Source organism: Mobula birostris, chromosome 1 (genome assembly GCF_030028105.1).
Source record: "Mobula birostris isolate sMobBir1 chromosome 1, sMobBir1.hap1, whole genome shotgun sequence".
NCBI lineage: Eukaryota > Metazoa > Chordata > Chondrichthyes > Myliobatiformes > Myliobatidae > Mobula > Mobula birostris.
Window position 1 is genome coordinate 19,099,480 of NC_092370.1, and position 27,213 is coordinate 19,126,692.

Here is a 27,213-nt window from a genome sequence, read left to right on the forward strand (position 1 = left end):
ACTTTCAGAAGGCCTTTGACAAGGTGCCACTCATATAAATGATTTAGATGATGAAATAGATGGCTTTGTTTTCTGACTTTGTAGATGATATGAAGATTGGTGGTGGGGCAGGTAGTGTTGAGGAAACAAGTAGGATGCAGAAGGACTTAGACAGATTAGGAGACTGGGCAAGTAAGTGGCAAATGAAATATAATGTTGGAAAATGCACGGTCATGCTCTTTGTAAGTAGGAATAAATGTGTGAAATATTTTCTAAACAGAGAGTAAGTCCAAAAATCTGAGATGCAAATGGACTTGAGAGTTGTTGTGCAGAACACCCTAAAGGTTAACTTGCAGGTTGAGTTGTTGGTGAGGAACACAAATGCAACGTTAGCGTTCATTTCAAGAGATCTAGAATACAAGAGCAGGGATATGAATCTGAAGCTTTACAAGGCACTGATGAGGCCTCACCTTGAATAATGTGTACAGTTTTGGGCTCCTCATCATAGAAGAGACGTGTTGACATTGGAGAGGGTCCAGAGGAGGTTCACAAGGATGATTCCAGGAACGAAAAGTTTATCATATGAGGAATATTTGATGGTTCTGAGTCTGTACTTGCTGGAATTTTGAAGGATGAGGCGGGATCTCGTTGAAACCTTTGGAATATTGAAAGGCCTAGACAGAGTAGATGTGGAAAGGATGTTTCCCATGGTGAGAGAGTCTAGGACAAAAGGGCACAGCCTCATGATAGAGGTGCGTCTGTACAAGGAAAGCCTGTACAAGGCACTTCAAAGCCTGTCCCAAGTCACTTTGCATCTCTTTGCAGAGTAATTTTTTTTCTGTTGGTTCAGGAGCCTAGATCCAGGAGTCATAGTTTTAAGAAAGACGGTGAGCCATTCAGACACAGGTAAGGAGAATTTTCTTCATACAGAGGGTGGAATTTGTTTAGAAATGCACAATCCAAATGTGCTGTGGAGCTACAGTTACTGAATTTATTCAAGAAAGAGATGAAAATTGCATTAAAAAATGATGTCAAGGTAGAAGATTAGTCATAATCTTACTTGCTGGTGGAACAGATATATGAAACCAAGAAACCTCTTCTATTTCTGTTTTTAGTTCGTTATGCTACTGACTTTTAGAGCAGCAATGAAGGTCCTCCTTCTCAGTATTGAAAGATTCATCATGGCTCTTTCTGTAACAATTTTTTTTTGACCAGTCAGGGTTGTTAACCCTAAGTTGAACCCCTGAATCTGGAGTACTGGTGGACCACTGTAATATAGTCCCTACGCTTTGACCTGTTTGGTTTTTATGACCTTACCAAGAACCAAATCACAAGGCCCTGACAGCAGCCAACATAGCTCATTGTCATTGATGCAAACCCGATGATAAGGTTGTGGTCCTCTTAGGGGCTCTTCAAATGGAGTCTCTCCATATCTTCCTCTCAGCACTGCCATCCAGCTTCGCATCATCTGCTGATGGATTATTTGTCTAATAATCTCTTGGGCAATGGAATTGGTATTGTTTTATTATTGTCACACACTGAAATACAGTGAAAAGCTTGTCTTGCATATTGTTCATACCAATCAAACCTAACCACAGTGCATTGAGGTAGTGCAAGGCAAAACATTAATAGAATGCAGAATAAAGTGTAACAGGTACAGAGAAAGTACAGTGCAGGTAAACAATTAGCTGTAAGATCATAAGGAGATAGATTGTGATGTTAAGGATTCATCTTATCATACAAAGAAATCATAAGACCATAAGATATAGGGGAAGAAGTAGGCCATTTAGCCCATCAAGTCTGCTGCACCATTCAATCATGGGCTGATCCAATTCTTCCAGTCATCCCCACTCCCCTGCCTTCTCCCCATATGCTTTAATGCCCTGGCTAATCAAGAACTTATCTATCTCTGCCTTAAATGCACCCAATGACTTGGCCTCCACAGCCACTTGTGGCAGAATAATCCACAGACTTACAACCCTCTGGCTAAAGTAATTTCTCTGCATCTCTGTTCTAAATGGATATCCTTCAATCTTGAAGTCGTACCTTCTTGTCCTAGACTCCCCTACTATGGCAAGGTTATTTAATTTGTTAAAACATATCTAATTTGTTCAGGCCTTTTAACATTCAAAATGTTTCTATGAGATGCCCCCCCCCCCATTCTCCTGAACTCCAGGGAATACAGCCCAAGAGCTGGCAGATGTTCATCATACGGTAACTCTTTAATTCCTGGAACCATTCTCGTGAATCTTGCCTGAATCCTCTCCAATGTCAGTATATCCTTTCTAAAATAAGGAGCCCAAAACTGCACACAATACTCCAAATGTGGTCTCATGAGTGCCTTATAGAGCCTCAACATCACATCTCTCCTCTTATATTCTATACGTCTAGAAATGAATGCCAACATTGCATTTGTCTTCTTCACCACGGACTCAACCTGGAAGTTATCCTTTATGATATCCTGCACAAGGACTCCCAAGTCCCTTTTCATCTCTTCATTTTGAATTCTCTCCCCATTTAAATAATAGTTTGCTTATTTATTTCTTCCACCAAAGTGCAAGACCTTACACTTTCCAACATTGTATTTCATTTGCCACTTCTTTGCCCATTCCCCTAAGCTATCTAAGTCTCTCTGCAGGCTTTCTGTTTCCTCCGCCTATCTTTACATCATTGGCAAATTTACCCACAATTCCATTAATCTCATAGTCCAAATCATTGACATATATCAAAAAAAAGCAGCAGTCCCAACACCGACCCCTGTGAAACTCCACTGGTAACTGGCAGCCAGCCAGAATAGGATCCTTTTTTTCCCACTCTCTGTTTTCTGACGATCAGCCAATGCTCCACCCAGGCTAGTAACTTCCCAGTAATTCCATAGGCTCTTATCATGCTAAGCAGCCTCATATGTGGCACCTTGTCAAAGACCTTCTGAAAATCCAAGTACACCATATCCATTGCATCTCCTTTGTCTACCCTGCTTGTAATTTCCTCAAAAAACCTCAGTAGGTTAATCAGGCTGGATTTTCCTTTCAGGACACCATGCTGGCTTTGGCCTCTCTTGTTATGCGCCTTCAGGTACTCCGTAATCTCATCCTTATCAATCGATTGCAACAACTTTCCAACCACTGATGTCGGGCTAACAGATCTATAGTTTCCTTTCTGTTGCCTCTCACCCTTCTTAAATAGCAGAGAAACATTTGCAATTTTCCAGTCATCCTGTACAATACCAGAATCTATCAATTCTTGAAAGATTGTTGTTAATGTCTCTGCAATCTCTCCAGTTACTTCCTTCAGAACCCGAGCATGCATTCTATCTGGTGCAGGAGATTTATCCACCCTCGAACCATTAAGCTTCCTGAGCACCTTCTCAGTCGTAATTTTCACTGCACATACTTCACTTCTTTGACACTCTTGAATGTCCAGTATATTGCAGATGTCTTCCACTGTGAAGACTGATGCAAAATACGCATTCAATTCCTCTGCCATCTCTGTGTCTCTCATTACAATATCTCCAGTGTCGTTTTCTATTGGTCCTTTATCTACTAACACTCTTTTACCCTTTAAATATTTAAAAAATCTTTTTATATCTTCTTGGATATTAGTCGCCACCTTCCTTTCATAATTTATCTTCTCCTTCCTAATAACCTTCTTAGATTCCTCCTGCAAATTTTTAAAGGCTTCCCAAAACTCTGTCTTCCCACTAGCTTTGGTTTGCTTTTACCTTGGCTCTGATTTCTCTTGTCAGTCACGGTAGTGTCCTTCTTCCATTCAAAAATATCTTCTTATTTGGAATATATCTGTCTTGCACTTCCCTCATTTTTTGCAGAAACTTCAGCCATTGCTGCTCTGCTGTCCTTCCTGCTAGTGTCCCTTTCCATTCAACTTTGGCCAGATCCCCTCTCAAGCCATTGTAATTTCCTTTATTCCACTGAAATTTCAATGTGAACTCAATCATATTGTGATCACTGTTCCCGAAGGGTTCCTTAACCTTAAGCTCTCTTATCAGCTCTGGGTCATTGCACAACACCCAGTCCAGCACAGCCGATCCCCTAGTGGGCGCAACAACAAGCTGTTCTAAAAAGCCATCCCTAAGACATTCTCTTGAGGTCCAGTACTGGCCTGGTTTTCCCAATTGACTTTCATGTTAAATTCCCCAATGATTATCATGACATTGCCCTTTTGACATGCCTTTTCTATCTCCTGCTGTAATTTTATTCTACATCTCGGCTGCTGTTTGGAGGCCTGTATAAAACTGCCATTAAGGTCCTTTTACCCTTGCGAGTTCTTAACTCAACCCATAGAGACTCTACACCTTCTGATCCTATGTCATCCATTTCTAATGATTTAATATTATTTCTTATACACAGGGCCACACTACCCCCCTGCCTACCAACCTATCTTTCCAATACATCTTATATCCTTGGACGTTCAGCTCCCAATGGCAGCCATCCTTTAGCCAAGTTTCAGAGATGGCTACAACATCATACTTGCCAATCTGTAGCTGATTTTCAAGATTGTTTATTTTATTTCTTAATGCTGTGTGCATTCAAATGTAACACTTTCAGTCCAGTATTCGTTGCTTTCTGTTTTAACCACACCACACCTCTATTGCCCTGTAAATCATCCCAATGGCTGTGATTATGCCTCACCTCCTGCCTGTCCTTTCTATTATCTCTGTTGCACGCTATCTTTGATTTATTTCCCCTTCCTCAGCCCTATCAGTCTGGTTCCCATCCTCCTGCCAAATTAGTTTAAACTCTCCCTAACAGCTCTATTAAACCTGTCTGCTGGGATATTGGACCCCTTTGGGTTCAGGAGTAACCCATCCTATTTGTACAGGCTGTACCTCCCCCACTCATTAGCACATGGCACAGGCAGCAATCCTGAGATTACTACCCTGCTTTTCAGCTTCCTATTCAACTCCCTCAATTCTCTCTTCAGGACCTCCAACCTTTTTCTACCTATGTCATTGGTACCAACAAGTACCAAGACTTGTGGTTTTTCACCCTCTCCAGTCAGAATACTCTGCACCCGATCCAAGACATCCCATACACTGGCACTTGGGAGGCAACACACCATGCGGGTGCCTCTATCCTGCTGACAGAACCTCCTGTCTGTTCCCCTCACTATGGAATCCCCTATGACTACTGCATTCCTCATCTTCTTGTCTCCCTTCTGCACCATTTAATTGTCTTATAACAGTAGGGTAGAAGCTGTCCTTGAGCATAGAAATATAGAAAACCTACAGCACAATACAGGCCCTTCAGCCCACAAAGTTCAGCCCTTCATGGTAGTACATGCTTTGAAGGTTTTGTGTCTATTGCCCAATGAGAGAGGGGAGAAGAAAGAATATCCAGGGTGACTGAGGGTCTTTAATTATGTTAGGTGTTTTACTGAGGAAGCAATCAGTATAGACATAGAGGGGTGGCTGGTTCCCAAGATATGCTGAGCTCTGTCCACAGCTCTCTGCAGTTTCCTGTCCAGTGCAGAGTGGTTGCGGTTGCCATAGCAAGTAATCATGCATCCAAATTTGTGTTGTACAATTACCAATGCTTTGTATTGTACATCGATAAAGATTGATAAGGATCAACAGGGACTTGCCAGATTTCTTTATTCTCCTGAGGAAGTAGAGGCTTTAGTGAGTTTTTATGAACATCACATCTATGTGGTTGGAATAGGACAGGCCTTTGGTGATGTTTACTTCTAGGAAGTTGAAGCTCTCAAACTTCTGAAACACAACACAATTCATGCAGTCAGCAACACATACATCACCCCTCTTTGTGAAGTCAATGACCAATACCTTATAAAGGCCTCTGGAACTAGCATCCTGCAATAAAACCTTCTCTGTTCAAACAATTCAGCTATTCATTAAACAATGGAGGTTAACACTGCTGTCTCTGAACTCACATAATCTCAATTTCCCCATCACTGTTATCTGTATCAGACACAACCTAAGTTACTTTGGTACAGGAACTTCTACAGACTCTCCCTTTCCTTGTGGACCTCTTTGAATTGTGTAGCTATTGTACTGAAATACCTGTGAACTTTCCACTCGCGTAATCTTCAAAGACATCGCTGACACATCCACAATCAGAATCAGAGCCAGGTTTAATATCTGTGTGGCTAGTGTAACCCTCAGGTTCGGCCGGCGGTGTTAGCCTAGGGAAGACAGTCTCTGACCCTGCCAAATGTGTGTAATCTGAGGTGCAAAACCTCTCGTTTGTGTGGATGCTGTGTGATCTGTTCCCCCGTTGCGAATCAGTACCACGAAATAACAGACAGCACACCATACGCAATTAAGCAATTCAGCTTTATAATTCTTAATTTGACAAAATGATCAGTAAAGAAAACAAAAAGAAAAGGGCCCATTTTAATGAAACAGTCTGATGTGCACAAGTTGGAGCTCACAGTCTCCCTTCCACTGGTCCTGCATCGATTTCCCCGGGCTTCGTCGACTCCCGGTCCCACTCCAAGTCCTCTCCGTTCTGCTGTCTACAACCTCTCCTTTCTGACATCTTCTCTCTTCATCTCTCGTCAAACAAAAGACCCAGATCACCTCGATTTCAGGCACACAACAAGAAAAAACACTCCCTTCGTTGGATGGCCCACATTCCAAAGCCTCCTTTATCTCTAGCCACCATAACCCAAACACTGATGCTACAGAAAAACCATTACATTAGCAGTGAAACATTTTCCAGGGTGTTTCACTAGGTATTGTCCATACACCATCTATAAAGTTGCTGAATAAAGAACTATTGTTGGTAGAATCTCAGATGGAGATGAGAGGGTGTACAGGAGCAAGATTTATCAGCTAGTTGTGTGGTGTCACAGCAACAATCTTGCACTCAATATCAGTAAGATGAAAAAGCTGATTGCGGACTTCAAGAAGGGTAAGACGAGGGAAAACAAACCAATCCTCATAGAAGGATCAGAGGTGGAGAGAATGAGCAACTTCAAATTCCTGGGTGTCAAGATCTCTGAGGATCTAACCTTGTCCCAACATATCGATGCAGCCATAAAGAAGTCAAGACAGCAGCTATATTTCATTAGAAGTTTGAAGAGATTTAGTTTGTCACTTGGAAACTTCTGTAGATGTACCATGGAGAGCACTCTGGCAGGCTGCATCACTCTGGTATGGGAAGACTGAAAGAAGCTAAGGAAAGTTGTAAATTAGTCAGCTTCATCTTGGGTAGTAGGCTCCGTAGTATCCAATACATCTTTAAGGAATGGTGCCTCAGAAAGGCGGCATCCAGTATTAAGGATCTCCATCACCCAGGACATACTGTCTTCTCATTGCTTTGCACTATTTTTAATCGAGCTATTTAATTTACATATATATACTTACTGTAATTGATTTACTTTGTTTTCTTTCTCTATTATCATGTGTTGCATTTTACTGCTGCTACAAAGTTAATGAATTTCATGACATGTGCAGGTGATAATAACCCTGATTCTGAGTCTGGTCACTGGCACACAGTATGTCGTGAAATTTGTAGTAAACAAAATACAGCAGTGCCTTGCAATACATAATAATAAGAAAAACTGTAAATTCAATACAGAATATGTTGCAAAATGAAGCGGAGGTTGATGGGTTCTTGATTGTTCAGAACGTCCAAGGTTACAGGTGGAAGGCGGGAGAATGGAGCAGGGGGTGGAAAACAGTACTAAATCAGCCATGATGGAATGTCAGAACAGACTCGATGGGCTGAATTGCCTAATTATGATTCTGCAGTACCTAATAAAAGGGCCACTGACTTCATGTTTGTGGTCTTCTGCTGCCGTAGCCCATCCATTTCAAGGTTTGACATGTTCTGCTCTTCTGCACATCACTGTAGTATTGCACGGTTGTTTGGGTTACTGTTGCCCTCCTGTTAGGTCTGAACCAGTCTGACCATTCTCCCCTGACCTCTCATATTAGCAAGATGTATTTGCCCACAGAGCTGCTGCTCACTGGATTTTTTTTTTGTTTCTTGCAACGTTCTTGATAAACTTTAGAGACTTGTGCATGAAAATCCCAGGAGATCAACAGTTTCTGATACACTCAAAACACTACCAGTTAGATATTTGCATTAATCGTCAGGTGCACTTGCCTGGCAGCATTTCGTACCCTCCCCCACCCCAAAATTAGCCTTCAATACATAGCCTCAAAGCTTGTGACAGTGTAGGAACGCATCGCCACCAAACCCAGCAATCTACTTCCCAAACTAACTGACAGCCTCCCTATTGAAATCCCTCCTCCAAATTTTCTTATCTTTAATGGAAATCTATTCAGTGTAAAAATCTTTTCTTGGAGCTTACCATCTTAAGCTTTAGAATCTTTGTTGTTATTTTCAGAAATGCAACAAGATTCTTTGTGAGCTACGGTGTTCAAAATTGGACACAAGGGAAGTGATTCGAAGCAGCAGTTTTGAAGGGATGGTATTCTGAAGGCAGCAAATACACATTAGAAGATTAACGCTAAAGCCAGACTCTGTTCTGCCTCTGATGCCTTGGAAGATTATCCTAACATTTCACTTGAGGCTTCCTTATTGATTAATGTAATTGGTATCTGCAGGAAAGAGAAACAACTCAACTGAACATTTCCTGAGGATAGTCCACATTTTTGTAAATGTATTTTAGTTCAAGTTTTTGTCATCTGACTGTGCATATATACAGCTAAATGAAACAATGTTCCTCCAGACAGCAGTGCACCCACACAGTGTATCACAGACAGCATATAGACCAAAATATTATGAATACTGTAGTATACACAAATTAATAAACTATTCTTCAAAATGCATGAAGTGAAGTGCAGCACAGGTAAACAGTAGCACACACAAAATGCTGAAGAAACTCAGCAAGGCAAACAGAATTTATGGAAATGAGTAAACATAAGAACATAAAAAATAGGAGCAGGAGGAGGCCATCCGGCCCATGGAGCCTGCTCCATCATTCAATAAGATCATGGCTGATCTGTCCATAAATTCAGCTCCATCTATCTGCCTTTTCCCTATAACCCATAATTCCCCTACTATGTAAAAATCTATCTATCTGTATCTTAAATATACTTCGTGAAGAAGCCTCAACTGCTTCCCTGGGCAGAGAATTCCACAAATTCACCACTCTCTGGGAAAAACAGTTTCTCCTCATCTTCATCCTAAATCTTTTCCCCTGAATCTTGAGGCAATGTCCCCTTGTTCCAGTCTCACCTACCAATGGAAACAACTTTCCTACTTCTATCTTATCTATCTCTTTCAAAATTTTGTATGTTTCTATAGGATCCCCTCTCATTCTTCTGAATTCCAGAGAGTATAGTTCCAGGCGACTCAATCTCTCCTCATAGGTTAACCCCTTCATCTCTGGAATCAACCTGGTGAACCTTCTCTGCACTGCTTCCAAAGCCAGTATATCCTTCCTCAAGTATGGAGACCAGAACTGCACACAGTACTCCAGGTACAGCCTCACCAGTACCCTTTATAGTTGCATCATGACCTCCCTGCTCTTGAATTCAATTCTTCTAACAATGAAGGCCAACGTTCCGTTTGCCTTCTTAATAACCTGTCGCACTTGCAAGCCATTTTTTTGCGATTCATGCACAAGCACTCCCAAGTCCCTCAGCATAACAGCATGCTGCAATTTTTCACCATTTAAATAATAATCTGCTTTTCTATTATTCCTTCCAAAGTGGATGATCTGGCATTTACCAACGTGACATTCCATCTGCCAGACCTTGGCCCACTCACTTAACCCATCTATATCCTTCTGCAGACTCTCCACATCCTCTGTACAATTTGCTTTTCCACTCAGTTTAGTGCCATCAGCAAGTTTTACTATGCTACACTCAGTCCCCTCTTCCAAATCATCAATGTAGATGGTAAACAGCTGCGGGCCCAGCACCATCTCCTGCAGCACACCACGCACCACTGACCGCCAACTGGAAAAACACCCATTTATACCAACTCTCTGCCATCTATTGGGTAACCAATCCACTATCCATGCCAATACACTTCCTCCAATTCCATGCATCCGTATCTCATTTATAAGACTCTTGTGCGGCACCTTATCGAACACCTTCTGGAAATCCAAGTATACGACATCCACCTGTTCTCCTCTATCCACTGCACTCATAATATCCTCAAAGAACTCCAGTAAGTTTGTCAAACATTTGGTGGTTTGAGTTGAGACTCTTCTTCAAGACTGGAAGGGGAAGAATAAAAAGGTTGGGGAGGGGAAGGAGGATAGCTCTAGGTGACAGGTGAAGCCAGGTGGGTAGGAAAGGTAAAGGGCTGGAGAGAAAGGAATCTGACAGGAGAGGAGAGTGGACCAAAAGAGAAAGGGAAGGAGGAGGTGATTAGCAGGTAAGAAGAGTTAAACAGTCCAGGACAGTGAAAAGCTCGCTGTCCTAGTGACAAGACCTCAGTGGTTCCAAGGTGTTAGTCTCTCTGCCTGAGGGAAGAAGCTGTGAGACTAACACCCTGGAACAATTTATAACACGATTGTTTTCATTACACCAGGAAAATTGAAAAAAAACAAAATTTAACACAAAAACAATCAGAGAACAACAAGATTACATTCGTCTTGGAACTCAGCAGGCCAAGCAGCATCTATGGAAAAGAGTAAACAGTCGGCATTTCAGCCAAATATGTGACAGTGACTCAATGCATAAAAGCTGCAGACGTAGTCAAGTAGTTCAGTTGTTGTTCAGACCAAACCTCAGAATGGAGAAGAAATGTGATCTAAGTGAGTTTGACCATGGAATGATTGTTGGTGCCAGACCAGGTGGTTTCTCAGAAAATCTCAGAAAATGCTGATCTCCTAGGATTTCGCACAAAACCATCTGTAGAGTACACAGAAAAAGATGTTGAAAACACAAACAAAACATCCAGTGTGCAACAGTTCTGTGGGTGAAAATACCTTGTTAGTGAGGGAGATCAGCGGAGAATGGCCAGTCTGGTTCAAGCTGACAGAAAGGTGACAGTAACTCAAATAACCACATGTTACAACAGTGGTTTGCAGAAGAGCATCACTGAATGCACAACAGATCAAACCTTGAGTTGGATGGACCATAGCAGCAGAAGACCACAGACATACATTCAGTTGCTGCTTGATTAGGTACAGCAAGATACTAATAAGGTGGCCACTGATCCTAAGATACATCAGAGGATGTGTGGGACACATTGTCAGTGATATAACCTGGAGTTATCAGGTCTTCCAGCTGTTTCAAAATCAGTCACTCTCTCCCAGGCGACCCAGCCAGGGTTGATCAGGCCCTGGCTTGTGGGCCAGTAGTATTGGTCCATGGATCACCCCTATTGGTCCATGGATCACCCCTTTTGATCCACAGCCATATGGAGACTCACTCAGCAGCCTCTGTGGCAGTCCTGATCACTTTTTTCTTTGCAGACTACGCAATGCCGAGGGGAGAGTAGGTTCTGCCCAGTGAGCGGCCAGCAAAACCTCTACACCCCTCCTCTTTAGGCTCCACCCCTGCCTCTGGCAGTGGTATTTGGCTTCCTTACGCTGAAATGCCTCCTCAATCCACTCTTCTCAAGGAACCGTCAGTTCTACCATGACCACCTGCTTCTCGGTTTCTGACAGATTGACCATGTCAGGCCTCATGGACGACAATGGTACCTAATAAAGTAGCCATTGAGTGTATAGGTTCTCTTATTTTGATGTGGTCGCTGTCAAGAGGCCTCGTACATTTGCAACATCTATGCTTTTCAGCTTTTTAAAAGCTTAATTTTGCTCTCCCTAATAAAATCCCTCCCCCAAACGTTCCTATCTTTAATGGAAATCTGTTCAACGTAGAAGTCATTGCTTAAAGCTTAACATCCTAAGTTTCAGAACCTTGTTCTTTTCTTCAGAACAGAATCAAAATACTTCTTGAGCTACAGTGTTCAAAATTGGACACAAGAGAAGTGATTCTAAGCAGCTGCTTTGAAGGGATGGTATTCTGAAGGCAGCAAATACACATCAGAAGATTAACGCTAAAGCCAGACTCTGTTCAGCCTCTGATGCCTTGGAAGATTATCCTGACATTTCATTTGAGGCTTCCTTATTGATTAATGTAACTGTTATCTGCAGAAAAGAGAAACAACTCTGCTGAACATTTCAGGAGGATATTCCATATTTTTGTAAATATATTTTATGTTGTAATTATTATTTTAAACCAGGAAAATTGAAGAAGTTTACAAGCAGACCATCAGAAAAGGATTATATTTGTCTTGCTCTGGGCCACTGTAGTCTGTTTTCATTTCTGCAGATCTAAAAACAGCAATGTTGTTTTGGAGTCTGAAGTTTTAAGATGACAATTATAGTTTCAGTGAGATTGAACATTTTGGTTGGACCCATCATGATGTAGCAGGCTAAATGTATCATAAATTGCAAGATTAAAAGTGATCTTAATAATAATATTCATAATTGTGCTGTATAAATGTAATCTGTAATGCCTCAAAGGTTGGGGACGTGTTCAAAAAAATCTATCCAAAGAAAATTGAGAAGAATCAGAATGTGGTTTATTATCTTAATTCTTGTGAAATTTGTACTTCTAGCATCTGCAGATTTTCTCTTGTTTGTGATTGAGTGTGGGTCTTCAGATTCCTCGATCTCCTCGCTGATGTTGGTAATGATGGCATATGCTAGATGGTAAGGGTCCTTAATAATGGATGACATCTTCTCGAGGCCTCAAAGACCCCAAAGTTGAGTTCAACAATTTCCAAATGGAAGCATATGGAAAGTAAGCAGAATGCAGCTGAAAACAGAAATGGCAGCTGCATAAAATAATAGAGACATTAAGTCAGAGTCATAGATCACCACAGCACAGAAAAAGAGCCCTTCGGCTCATCTAGTCTATACTAAACTATTATGCTGCCTAGTTTATCAGCCTCCATCTGGACTATGGGCCTCCATATCCCTCTCATCCATGTACTGCACCTGTCCAAATTTCTTTTAAATGTTGAAATTGAGCCCACATCCACCACTTCCACTGACTACTCACTCACACTCTCAACAAACTTTGAGTGAAGAAGTTCCCCCTAAACAGCTCAGCTTTCAAAGTTCAAAGTAAAATGTATTATTAGAGTACATGCATGCCATCACATACAACCCTGAGATTCTCTTTTCTTTGGGCATACTTAACAAATCTATAGAACATTAACTGTAAACATCTGTCTGTGTATGACCTTTCAGCCTTAACCCATGATCTTTCATTCCTTTCTCACCTAACCTCTGTAGAAAAAGTCTGCTTGTATTTATGCTATCTATACCCCTCATAAAATCTCCCTTCATTCTCCTGCACTCTCTGGAATAAAGTCCTAATCTATTCAATATTTCCCCAAGACTCAGGTCCTTAAGTCCTGATAACAATCTGGTAAATTTTCTCTGCGCTCTTTCAGTCTTGTTGATATCTTTCCTGTAGATTAGTGACTAGAACTGTGCACACTCCTGCAAGTTAGTCCTCACCACCGTCTGATACATAGAAATATAGAAAATAGGTGCAGGAGTAGGCCATTCGGCCCTTCCATCCTGCACCGCCACTCAGTATGATCATGGCTGATCATCCAACTCAGAACCCTGTACCAGCCTTCCCTCCATACCCCCTGATCCCTTTAGCCACAAGGGACATATCTAAATCCCTCTTAAATATAGCCAATGAACTGGCCTCAACTGTTTCCTATGGCAGAGAATTCCACAGATTCACCACTCTCTGTGTGAAGAAGTTTTTCCTAATCTCGGTCCTAAAAGGCTTCCCCTTTATCCTCAATCTGTGACCCCTCGTTCTGGACTTCTCCAACATCGGGAACAATCTTCCTGCATCTAGCCTGTCCAATCCTTTTAGGATTTTATACATTTCAATAAGATCCCCCCTCAGTCTTCTAAATTCCAACGAATATAAGCCTAGTTCATCCAGTCTTTCATCATATGAAAGTCCTGCCATCCCAGGAATCAATCTGGTGAACCTTCTTTGTACTCCCTCTATGGCAAGGATGTCTTTCCTCAGATTAGGGGACCAAAACTGCACACAATAAATGTTATGTTGGATACAACTCCAGCATAACATTTAACTCCATACTCAATACTTGGATTTATAAACACCAATGTGCCAAAAACTCTTTATGAACCTATCTACCTGTGTCACCACTTTCAATGAATTATGGATCTATATTCCCAGATCCCTTTGTTCTATTACACTCCTCTGTGCCCTACTGCTCTCCATGTAAGCCTTCCAAAGTGATTTGGCCTCCCAAAGTGCAGTATCTCACACTAGTCTGCATTAAATGTCACCTGCCATTTTTCAGTCCATTTTTTCCAGCACAGATCTGCTGATCCAGTTAACCACATTATTATCTGGATCATCGATATAGATGACAAAAAAACAATGGACCCAGCACCGATCCCTGCAGCACACCACTGGTCATAGTTCTCCAGTCAGAGAGGCAACCATCCACTACCACTCTAGCTTCTCCCACGAAGCCAATGTCTAATCCAATTTACTACCTTATCTTGAATGCCAAGTGACAGAACCTTCTTAACCAGCCTCCCAAGTGAACCTTGTCAAATGCTTTGCTAAAGTCCTTTAAAACAACACCCATTACTTACCTTCATCCAATTTCTTGGTAACTTCCTCAAAAAACTCTTTAAGATTGGTTAGACATGACCTACCATGCACAAAGCCATGCTGACTATCCTTAATCGGTCTATATCTATCCAAATACTAATAAATCGAGTTCCTTACAACAGTGGTCCTGAACCTCCGTGCTGCGGACCGATACCGATCCGCGAAGCAGGCAGGGGTGTAGCGGTAGCCGGAACGCACCCAGCACATCTTTAAGGAAAAAGCCGGTCTGCGGCCCCGAGGTTGGGGACCACTGCCTTACAATACCTTCCAATAATGTTCCCACAACTGATAGCAGGCTCAACAGCCTATAATTTGACATAGCTGACAAACAGTCAAAACATGTTGCTAGGATGGTGGTCAGTTTGAAGGGAAGACTGGGAGAGCTCTATGATTCTGACCTTGATAACCATCAGCAGGGATATGGGGTGATGGGTTATTTCAACCCTTTGAGGCCTAAGATTTCTCTGCCAGATCAAAATAAAACTAGCATTTACATGGCACCTCTCACGGCCCTCAGGTTGTTCCAAACAGCTTTACATTCATTGAAATATGTTTGAACTCTTGCCCCCAGATCATTAGTCCCGGTGTCTATTATAGATTACTACTGTTATAAGGAATGAGGAAGAGTAGCTGCTTTATATGGCTGTTATATATAAGATAGCTCCTTAGCATCAGTCTTTTACACAACTCTTTCATTCTATGTGACTTCTTTACCCTAAGACCATAAGATGTTGGAGCAGAATTAAACTGTTCAGCCCATCGAGCCTCCTCCGCCAGTCGATCATTGCTGATTAAATTTTACTGCCAGCCCAATTCTCCTGCCTTCTGCCCTTTATCCTTGGTATGCCGTGGGTCTGTTGAAATGAATGACAATGGTCCCTGATACATGAATGTGGAGTCTGCAGAAATTGATCCTGAATTCAAATCAGGAGATCTCAGGAGAAAGATGCCAGATTCACTGAGGACAGGCTACTGGGGTTATGGCGAAATCCCATTTCAATCCTGTTGCCAGTGTCCAAGATTACAGTGCTGCAACAACTGGAAAAGCATAAAATAATTGCAGGTCTGTGTGGGCAGGAGGCACCAGGGCCAGTAATCCCCTTGATATGCAAGTTGGTAATTCCGGTGTTTGAGGCCTGGAATTCAAGGGCTAATCATCAGTGAGAGAAGAGTTCAAAACCTGGAGAGATCCAAACATTGGTGTGTCCTGGCGTCGATACCAAAGATCGAAGCCCAAAGGAGGATTGCAAGTCCAGAAGATCTGGGTCGACGAGTCTGCGAGCCCATTGGGGAAGTCAGAGGCCTGACGTCTGCGAGCCCTGAGTCCACTGGAGGCTGGAGGCATGGAGACAGCCTGTCCTGGGATTGAATGACTAGAAGGGAGGAAAGGGGCTTGTTTTTGTTGTTATTGTGTTGTTCAGTTGTTATTGGTACTGTTGGTTGTGTTGTTCTGCTAAATCTGGGCATGCTGTGTTGGCAGTGGAATGTGTGGCGACACTTGGCAGACAGCCCCCACCATATTGGTAGGTTTTGTTGTTTGTTAACAGAAATGACACATTTCACTGTTTGTTTTAACGTACATGTGATAAGTAAATGAATCGAAGTCTGCATCTGAAGTGCATCCACTCATTATCCCAGTAAAGCCTCTTGCTATGATTTATCTGGACTATTCCTCTTCTCACCCTGTCTCTTGCAAAAACGCCATCCCCTTCTCGCAATTCCTCCGTCTCCGCCGCATCTGCTCTCAGGATGAGGCTTTTCATTCTAGGACGAGGGAGATGTCTTCATTTTTTAAAGAAAGGGGCTTCCCTTCCTCCACTATCAACTCTGCTCTTAAACGCAGCTCCCCCATTTCACGGACATCTGCTCTCACTCCATCCTCCCGCCACCCCACTAGGAATAGGGTTCCCCTGGTCCTCACCTACCACCCCACCAGCCTCCGGGTCCAACATACTATTCTCCGTAACTTCCGCCACCTCCAACGGGATCCCACCACTAAGCACATCTTTCCCTCCCCCCCCCCCCCCCTGCATTCCGCAGGGATCGCTCCCTACCCAACTCCCTTGTCCATTCGTCCCCCCCATCCCTCCCCACTGATCTCCCTCCTGGCACTTATCCGTGTAAGCGAAACAAGTGCTACACATGCCCTTACACTTCCTCCCTTACCACCATTCAGGGCCCCAAACAGTCCTTCCAGGTGAGGCAACACTTCACCTGTGAGTCGACTGGGGTGATATACTGCGTCCGGTGCTCCCGATGTGGCCTTTTATACATTGGCGAGACCCGACGCAGACTGGGAGACCGCTTTGCTGAACATCTACGCTCTGTCCGCCAGAGAAAGCAGGATCTCCCAGTGGCCACACATTTTAATTCCACATCCCATTCCCATTCTGACATGCCTATCCACGGCCTCCTCTACTGTAAAGATGAAGCCACACTCAGGTTGGAGGAACAACACCTTATATTCCGTCTGGGTAGCCTCCAACCTGATGGCATGAACATCGACTTCTCTAACTTCCGCTAGGCCCCACCTCCCCCTCGTACCCCATCTGTTACTCATTTTTATGCACACATTCTTTCTCTCACTCTCCTTTTTCTCCCTCTGTCCCTCTGAATATACCTCTTGCCCATCCTCTGGGTCCCCGCCCCCCTTGTCTTTCTTCCCGGACCTCCTGTCCCATGATCCTCTCATATCCCCTTTTGCCAATCACCTGTCCAGCTCTTGGCTCCATCCCTCCCCCTCCTGTCTTCTCCTATCATTTTGGATCTCCCCCTCCCCCTCCAACTTTCAAATCCCTTACTCACTCTTCCTTCAGTTAGTCCTGACGAAGGGTCTCGGCCTGAAACGTCGACTGTACCTCTTCCTAGAGATGCTGCCTGGCCTGCTGCGTTCACCAGCAACTTTGATGTGTGTTGCTATGATTTAACTACAGTCTTAGGAAGTGTACGGTCCTGCACCTTGGTAGGAGAAATAGGAGCATAGACTATTTTCTAAGTGGAGAGAAAATTCAAAAATCTGACGTGCATAGGGACTTGGGATTCCTTGTGCAGGATTCCCTAAAGGTTAATTTGCAGGTTGAGTCTGTGGTGAGGAAGCCAAATGCAATATTAGCATTCATTTAGAGAGGACTAGAATATAAAGGCAATGGTGAATGTTGAGGCTCTATAGGCACTGGTGAGGCCTCACTTGGAGTGTTGTGAGTAGTTTTGGGCCCTTTATCTAAGAAAGTTGAGGGCTGGTCTGGGGAAACTCAGCAGTGAATCCAGGAATTTGATTGGATCAACTCGATTTTATCCGATGACGATTGAAATAGCACATTGAGACCTCCATTGCAGGTTATACACAACTTTCAATTACTGCTTCTTTAGTACCATTCTCAGAAAATAAAAATTTTTATTGCTTTTTGATCATGCAGTGACAAATCTCAAAGTCTGGACAAGAGATCTGGGGCCTGAAACGTCAACTGCTTATTCTTCTCCATATATGCTGCCTGATTTGCTGAGTTCCTCCAGAATTTTTTTTGTGTGCTGATCTTGGACATGTTTTTGTTCCAAATCAGAGCAACAGTACAATGTAAATTCAGTTATTCATAATTGTAGAACATAGACACTCACTTTATTAGGTACAACTGTACACATGCTCATTATTGCAAATATCTAATCAGCCATCATGTGGCAGAAACTCAGTGCATTAAGCAATAAAGTCATGGTCAAGAGGCTTAGTTGTTGTTCAGACCAAACATCAGAATGGGATATAAATGTGAGCTAAGTGATTTTGACCATGGAATGATTGTTGGTGCCTGACTGGATAGTTTGAGGATCTCAGAAACTGCCGATCTCCTGGGTTTTTTTTTTGCACAACAGTGTCTAGAGTTTACAAAGAATGATATGAAAAAACAAAAAATAGCATCCAATGAGCAGCAATTTTGTGGACAAATATACTTTTTTAATGAGAGAGGTTGGAGGTGAATTGCAAGACTGGTTCAAGTTGACAGGAAGGCAACAATAATTCAAATAACCACACATTACAATAGTGATGTGCAGAAGACCATCTCAGAATCAGAATCAGGTTTAATGATCAGCATATGTCGTGAAATTTGTTGTGGCAGCAGTACAACGCAATACATGATAATGTAGAAAAAAAAACTGAATTACAGTAAGTAAACGTCATCATCATCATCATCATCATCATCATCAGGTGTCATGCCCAGTTTGAGCTTTGACTGCCATGGCCCACACACTCCTGTTTCAGGTCAAGTGGATCAATTCATTGGCATTCATTTCCAGTTCTCTGGCTGCTGTCTCCATCATCATTTATTTTTGCTTTCCTCTTTCCTTCTTCCCTTCAATCTTTCCCATAATTACCGTGCATTCTAACTCCTCTTTCCTAATCACATGTCCAATGTAGTCACATTGCCTTTTCATGATCTCATATATTATTTCACTTTTTGTGTTTGCTCTGTTCATGACATCCTCATTAGATATTTGTTTCGTCCATGATATCCTTTGCATCCTCCTCAAAAAACATATCTTTGCTGCTTCAGTTCGTTTCCTCATGTTACTAGATATTGTCCAACATTCTGAGCCATATAACATAACTGGATAAATGTAACATTTCAGTGTTCGGAGGCCGGTTGTCATGCCTAATTTTGTGTTGGTCAGTATATTCTTCATTCTCGTAAAGGTGTCTTTTTGCATCCCTATTCTTTTTTGATGTCCATGTCACACCTGCCATCTGATGTCACCCAGCTTCCTAAGCAGCAAAAGTTCTGTACTTGTTTTATGACTTCCCCGTTTATTCTCAGCTTGCAGTTAGGATTCTCCTTCTTTTTCGATATCACCATACATTCTGTCTTTTTGCAATTGATAGCTAGACCCATTTTTGCACTTTGTTCAACAATTGTATCAATTAACTTTTGTAGTTCTTCCTCCATACTTGCAATTAACACATTGTCATCTGCATATCGAAAATTATTAATGATTTCACCGCCAACTTTGATTCCCAAGATGTCTCTTATTTTTTGTAATATTGTTTCACTGTACACATTAAACAAATCAGGGGAGAAAACGCACCCTTGTCTAATGCCTCTCTTGATTTTCGTAAACTGACTCACTTCTCCATCTATTCCTACAGCGGCAGTTTATTCCCAGTACAGGTTTCTGATTAGGCAGAGGTCTTTTGAATCTAAATCTAGAGTTTTCTGTAATATTTTGAATAACTTATTGTGCTTCACTTTATCAAATGCTTTTGTGTAGTCGATAAAACAAACAAACAAATCTTTTTGCAGTTGAATACCTCCTTCTGATAGTATCCTTAACATCAATATCACATTTCTTGTACCTTCATCTTTCACAAAACCACATTGTTCTTTACCTGCTTCAGCTTGTATCTTACTTTTAGCTCTTGTCATCAAAATTCTTAGAAGTATCTTACGAAGAGTGATAAATACTGATTTTTTCATCTCTTCTGGTATTATTCCAGTCTCATAAATGTCATTGATTAAATCAGTAAGTTTACCAATTCCATAATCTTCAAGGGCGATAATTTGTTCCATTACTAATTCATCAGGACCTGCTACCTTTCCTTTCTTCATCTTATTTATTGCACTACGAACTGTGTACTTGGACCTGTGTACCCAGTATACTTACCCGTTCTGAAGTCCGCAGTCAGTTCTTTGGTCTTACTGATGTTGGGTACAAGGTTGTTGCTGTGACACCACTAAAGTAACTGATCTATCTCATTCCGGTATGCCCCCTCGTCACCGTCTGAAATTCTGCCAACAATGGTTTTGTCATCAGCAAATTCATAGATGGCATTTGAGCTGTGCCTAGCCACACAGTCATTAGTGTAGAGAGATTAGAGCAGAGGGCTATGCACACATCTCCGAGGTATATCACATGAAACCTTGAAGTGGATGGGCTACAGCAACAGAAGACCATGGACATACATTCAGTGGCCACTGAGTGTATACAAAACTATGATTAGATAACCATAATCAATAAATTAACAGCTGGGAAATTTAAATTTTGTTAATTAACTAAATCTGAAATACAAAACCAGCAATATTGATGATGATCAAAATTTTTCTGGAAGTACATCTTGCCAGGAGTTTGCAACCTGTTTTTTTTATGCCATACACCTCTACCATTAACCAGGGCTCTGTGAACTCTTTTCAGAGACTCCTGGATGGCTACATGGAGCTTAGAAAAATAGAGGGCTATGGGTAAATCCTCGGTAGTTCTAAGGTAGGGACATGTTTGGCACAACGTTGTGGGATGAAGGGCCTGTATTGTTCTGTGTGTTTTCTATGCTTCTATGTTTCTATGAACCCAGGTTGGGAACCCCTGCATCTTGCCCACAAATGTTCTGTGAGAAATATGCTTGTTCACCCATTTTGGCAAAATGTGATCTCAGAGTTAAGCCAATACTTTCCTCTTAACTGCCCTGAAAAGCCATAGGAGAGTCCATTCATGTGATCTACAAAGATGAACAAAGTGTACAGTCAGTGGGTTTAAACTAGTATGGTTCATAAAATTCACCATTGAAGAAAGCAACTACTTTTACCTGAAGGAGGACCAGCCTCAGTTCTTTCTTTATAGGTTAGCACAATCTCTTCTTGACTAAGCATATACTGTTGATACCTACATGTACTGGTAATAAATTGAGAAAATGAATGAAGCTTGCATATCGACCATAAGTCATAGGAGAGGAATTAGGCCATTTGGCCCATTGAGTTTTCTCTGCCATTCCATTGTGGCTGACTTACTATCCCTTTCAACGCCATTCACCTGCCTTCGCCCTGTAACCTTTGATGCCCTTACTAATTAAGAAAATATCAATCTCTGCTTTAAACATACCCAATATTATTGACCTCCACAGCTCTCTGTGGCAATGAATTCCACAGATTCACCATCCTCTGGATAAGGAATTTCCTCTTCATCCCTGCTGTAAATGGACGTCCCTTTATTTTGAAGCTGTGCCCTTTGGTCATAGACACTCCCATTACAGGAAACATCCTCTCCACATTTCTATTATCTATCTCATAAGTGACCATTCATGCATTGCTGAATTCCCTTAGCTTCACCCTGCTTTGCATTTCCTGGATCTTCTGATGTGTTGTCTCATTATTAATCAATTGGAATGCACTCCTTCTACACAAGTCATCAACTTTCATCTCCCTTTCCTTTGGTGATCACTAGAACATTTTTAAAAATGTATTCCAAAATGTTGTGTTGAAAGATTAAGTGCATAAGGACCAAGTGAACAGGTAACTGTTTGCGTGCCTTGCAAAACAGTTGAGAAACTAATTAAACCTCTGTCATTTCTATAAAAACATGAAGTCTTAATTTGCCTTCTGCTGTCTTTCAGCCATGCTTTGCATATTGCAGTAGTTCTAGGAAGTTGATTCAGGGCATTACTGAAAATAATTCCCTCTGGTTCATTCATTAATTACAGTTCAGAAGATCCTCTGGCGACTTGAAGTGTATAATGTTGAATAAATGATTGGAAGTTCATCACATATTCGGCATCTTTTTTTAAATAGCTAATTCTAGCTTTCCATCTGTTATATACAGTATAACAAATATCACTTTATGATATTGTTTCATGTCTGGTCTTTCGATTCCTAATACAAGAAGGAGAAGAGTTATACAGCTCTCCTTACATGTACATGCAGTTCAATGCTATGAGTGATTAGGCAGAAAGTTTGGTTAATAACTCATCTCCTTCTACCTTAGGCCACAAACTTATCAATCATCCCTGCTGTGGACACTTTCTGGAGGTCCAAAATCCATATGGTCCACAACTGCTGGACTAAGTGTGTAAATGTAGGAGGGGACTATGTTGAAAAATACATGTGCTAGGTTTTCTAAAATTAACTCCTTTTACCTTAGGCCATGAACTTATCAATCACCCCTTGTAGTTTAAATTACACTTCTTAGTAATTCTTAAGAAAAGAAACTCTGTTAAGCCAGTTGTCCAATATTCCCTTTCATTTCTTTGTGTCAGTTTCTTTGTTTAAATCTTTTGAACAAGGCATTTTGAAATCTTGAATATATTGTTGTAAAATGCTGAACTAGGGAAACACACACAAAGTGCTGGAGGAACTCAGCAGGCGAGGCAGCGTCTCTGGAAAAGAGTAAACAGTCGACATTTGTGTCGAGACCCTTCATCATGATGGAAGTCCAAACTGTTGACCGTTTGCTGTTTTCCATAGATAATGCCTGACCTGTGGAGTTCCTCCAGCATTTTGTGTGTTGGATTCTAGTACCTGCAGATTTTCTCGTGTTTGTGCTGAACTAGGGTAATATAGTGATTGGCACAATACTCTACGGTATAGGTGACTCAGGTTCAGTTCCCACGCTGCCTGTAAAGGGTTTGTACATTATCCCCTAATCGTTGTAAATTGCTCTGTGATTAGGCTTGGTTTAAATCGGGGGACTGCTGGGCAGCGTGGCTCAAAGGGCCAGAAGGGCCTATCCGGCACCGTAACACAATAAAATTAATTTTAAAAAATCATAGCATCGCTACAGCACACAAGTATAAAAGTACTGAGACAGTACAATATGGGTGTAATACTGCTTAGCGCTGTGATGTGAGGTTCAGCAGGGTCACAGCCTCAGGGAAGAAGCTCTTCCTGTGCCTGCTGGTGTGGGAGCAGAGGCTCCTGTAGCACCTACCGGATGGGAGGAGAGTAAAAAGTCCATGGTTAGGGTGAGATGCCTCCCTGATAATGCTTTTCACCCTGCCCAGGCAGCGTTCATGGTAGATGTTCTTACTGGTGGGCAATTGGGTGCCGATAATCCGCTGGGCAGTTTTCACCACACGCTGGAGTGCTTTGCGGTCCGATACACGACAATTGCCATACCACACTGAGGTGCAGTTGGTGAGTATGCTCTCAATGGTACAGCGGTAAAAGTCCGTCAGTATCCTGGGACAGAGGTGAGCTTTCTTCATGCTCCGCAGGAAATAAAGGTGCTTTTGCGCCTTTTTGATTAGGATGGAGGAGTTCAGGGACCAGGTGAGATCCTCGGAAATGTGGACACCAAGGAATTTCAAGCTTGATACATGCTCCACTACAGCTCCGTTGATGTAGATGGGGACGTGAGTGTGACTCCTGGCATGCCTGAAGTCCACAATGATCTCCTTGGTCTTCGGGTGTTAAGGGCTACTGACTATAAAGAGCTTATACGTTCTCCACATGATCGCGTGGGTTTTGTCTGGGTTCTCCAACACACATTCCAAAAGCATGGGGTTAGTAAGTTTCTAGGCATGCCATGTGTTGGTGCTGGAAGCATTGCGACACTTACAGGCTACCCCAACAAAATGGTTGCTGATTGGATTTGATGCAAACGATGCATTTCTGTATGTTTCGATATACATGTGACAAATAAAGTTGACCTTCATCAAGGTTTCAAAACAAGGAAATATATTTACATCTTTTCTTTATCCAGACAGAATCCTTATTTCGACAGGAAAATTCTTAAATAGTGTCAGATTAGAGTATTTTTGTACTTAGAGTAACATGCACAAAATGCTGGAGGAACTCAGCAGGTCAGGCAACACGTGTCGACATCTTGGGCCAAGGCTCTTCACCAGGACTAATGTTAGTATTCAAAAGGACCTGGCTAATCTTGTACACAAATCATTGCATGTTTACTTGTAGGCTCAGATAGAAATTAGGAGAGTCAATGAAATGTTGGCTCTAACTGCAAGAGGATTTGGTTGCTATACTCATCTTTCTACAATGCATAGTGCCCAGGTGAGATTGCACCTGTAGGTTTGAACTCTGCCCCTAAGGAGGGAGATAATTGTGATAGAGAGGGTGTTGTGAAAGTTCACCAGAATGAATTACGGAATGGGAAATGTGTCATCTGAAGAGAGATTAGGCAAATTAGCATTTCACATTGTCAAGCTTTGAAGAATGGATGGGGATTTCACTGAAATATGCAAAAATTTTCACAACAGCATAGAAGTGGGGATTGTACCTCCCTTGTCTGAGGTACAAAACTAAAGGTTACAGTTCTTAAACATGAGGTTGGCCAATCAGGACAGGGATGAGCAGACATTTCTTCATTCAGATGAGAGTAAATCTTTTGAATTCACTATCTAAGAGAGGTAGGAAAGCTCAGTCACTGAATATATGATGAGATTGATTGATATTTTGATGTTAAGAGAATCAAGGGATATGTTTTTAATGCAGGAAGAGCACTGAGATTGAAGATCAGTCATGATTTTGTTGACTAACAGAGTGCATAAGAGAAACCGTCTACTCATGTTTATTTTATATTTGTACATTCCTAATGAGCCGTATAATTCAAGATTAAAATTGTCAAAATATGAATTTCAGATATTATTTGAAAGTTAGAAGTAATTTAAGTTATCAAGTCATTACGTTAACATTTGCCAACTATTTTGGAAGCACTCATGTGATTATATAAACATGACCTTTGTAATGAAGAAGAGGGTGGTGAACAGATGTCTCTGGATTAAAATGACTGCTCTTTTGATCATTCTTCATAAACCAGACAGCAGAAGGCTGCATAATTTCGAAGTCTGATGACATCCTAAAACATGAAAGAAGGGAAAAATTGAGAAAATACCGGTCTGATAAATTAGACAGTCATCTGGCAGAATTTTTTTTTCTCATTCAAGATTCAAAATTCACGATTATTTATTGTCATTCTTCAGTATCCAAATGTAAAGGAGAACAAAGTGATTGTTACTCCAGATCCAATACAGCAAAAAAAAATTAAAACCCAAAAAAACACAATAAATGGTAATATAAAAGCAATCCTATTAAACACAATGTACAAATAACTGTTATATACATAAACTGATTGTATATACATGCCAAGTGATGTATATGCAGTGGGGTGGAGTGGGTTAATGGGTTAATGGGTGGCAGTGTTAATCAGCCTGATGGGTTGGGGGAAATAACTGTTTTTGAGTCGAGTGGTCCGGGCATGGATGAAATGTAGACTCTTCCCTGATGGGAGTGGGATCATTCATGATATTGCTGCCCTTTTTCTGGCTCCTATCTGTATACGCGTCCTTGATGGCAGGTAGGCAGGTAGGTAATGCATTGGTCAGTTTTAACGACTCGTAGTCAAGCCCTCCTGTCTGCCGTAGTGCAATTTCGGTACCACATAGTGATGCAACAAGTTAGGATGCTCTCAGCTGCGTATCTGTAGAAGGTCATGAGAATTGGTGTGCATAGACCAGCTCTCTCAGCCTCCTCAGAAAGTAGAGGCTGAATTTATCCATGTCTTGGGCATGTGGCCAAGAGGTTAAGGCGTTCGTCTAGTTACCTCAAGGTCGCTAGTTCGAGCCTCAGCTGTGGCAGCGTGTTTGTGTCCTTGAGCAAGGCACTTAATCACACATTGCTCTAGCCTGTGCGAGGAGTGGCAGCCCACACAGACTTCCAATCTGCGCCTTGTAAGGCATGAAAATGCCCGACGCAGGCCTCTCATGGTCTGAGTCGACGTTCCCTCCCCTCATGTGGATAAAAGAGAGCCGATACATTTTAGGAAGACAATGCAACTGTGAGAAGTTCAATTTTAAAATGTAAGAGAAACACAGAATACAGCCAAAAACCTCTGTAGATAGCAAGGAAATTAGAAAAGGCGGAGAGCCATACAGAAACTGGTCAAGCTGAGTGCTCTTCTGAAAGCTGGAAAACAGAGAAATCGTTTAATAGACGTGTTTCAAATTATGAGGAGTGTGGTTTAGAATATTTAGGGAAATTTGATTTGCAATTACATTTTAACCAATGGATGCCAGTTTTTTAAATGTTGGCGAAGATTAAGAGGAAGTATTCTTTTTCTTGCAGTAAATTGTTGGGTTCCAAAATCCACTGTTTGAAGTGTGGTGAAAGGAACTTAATTATAAAAGTAACTTGGAAAATGACTTGATCCAAGAATGACAACAAACAATCTTGGTTCTTGAATCAAACCCGTTCTCTGAAATGTCTCAAAGTATTTCAATAGAGGAACAGAAAATGTTGGGTTTGGCAATGGTGTCAAATTCCTGTGAACAAATACGTATCAAAAGTTTGTTCAGAGCCACAGAGGTCAATATTTAATATCACTGATCAAAACGGAACAAGATCTAGAAGCTTTTCTGCACTTCCTCTTTGATCATTAAGCCTAGTGCTCAGGATCAGTCTTACTGAAGGGCCTTGGCCCGAAACATCCACTGTACTCTTTTCCATAGATGCTGCCTGGCCTGCTGAGTTCCCCCACCATTTTGTGTGTGTTGTTAATCAAAATTCAAGATTGTTTAATGTCATTTCCAGTACACAACTGTAAAGGAGAACAAAATATTTGTTACTCCAGATCCAATGCAGCACGAAAAAAAAAGATAAGATAAAGAACACTACAATTAAAAAAACACAACAACTATATATACATAAGATAGCTCGTATTCATAGATTGTATGTACATAAAGTAAAACTAGGTACAGGAGTGTCTGTACATAAGATGATACTGACAGCAGTGGTGGTGGGATTGGTTAGTGGGTGGAGCTGTTGATCAGTCTTACTGCATGGCAAAAGTAACTCTTTTTGTTTCTGGTGGTCCTGGCATGGATGCTACATAGCCTCCTTCCTTAGGGGAGTGGGACAAGCAAGATGGGT

General features: G+C 41.7%; 1 protein-coding gene across 1 annotated transcript in view; it reads left to right on the forward strand.

Moving 5' to 3' along the window:
- The window catches only part of csmd3b (CUB and Sushi multiple domains 3b), a 2,134,893-nt gene that overhangs the window by 1,591,639 nt on the left and 516,041 nt on the right, over nt 1-27,213 (forward strand). The window lies entirely within an intron of this gene.